The following is a 680-nucleotide window of genomic DNA, read 5'->3' on the forward strand; positions in this document are numbered from 1 at the left end:
AAGAAGCATCTACCTCACTGTCAGAGGTCCCTGTTTGAAAAGTTTGGCAGCAGAAGAAAGAACAGCATGGGGGAAAAAATATAGTAACTTCTAGAGGAGGCAAATGTTGGGTAAGAAAAGAGCTATAGGCCAGGCACAGTGGCTCATGCCTGTAATCCCTGCACTTTGGGAGGCCAAGGTGGGTGGATCACCTGAGGTCAGGAGTTCAAGACCAGCCTGACCAACATGGCAAAATCCTGTCTCTACTAAAAATACAAAAATTGGCTGAGTGTGGTGGCAGGCGCCTGTAATCCTGGCTACTCAGGAGGCTGAGGCACAAGAATCGCTTGAATCTGGCGAGTGGAGGTTGTAGTGAGCTGAGGTAGTGTCACTACACTCCAGCGTGGGTGACAGAGTGAGACTCTGTCTCAAAAAAAAAAAAAAAAAAGAGTTATTACTGGATGATGGGGAATTGTCCCATGTCCCATCATGGTGGCTCATGCCTATACTATAATCCCAGCACTTTGGGAGGCTGAGGTAAGAGGATTGCTTGAGTCCAGGAATTCAAGACCAGCCTAGGCACCACGTAGAGACATATCTGTGTTGTTTTTTTTTTTTGAGACGGAGGTTCGCTCTTGTTACCCAGGCTGGAGTGCAATGGCGCGATCTCGGCTCACCGCAACCTCCGCCTCCTGGGTTCA

The sequence above is a fragment of the Cebus imitator genome, unplaced genomic scaffold (assembly GCF_001604975.1).
Source record: "Cebus imitator isolate Cc_AM_T3 unplaced genomic scaffold, Cebus_imitator-1.0 Scaffold154, whole genome shotgun sequence".
Taxonomy (NCBI): Eukaryota; Metazoa; Chordata; class Mammalia; order Primates; family Cebidae; genus Cebus; species Cebus imitator.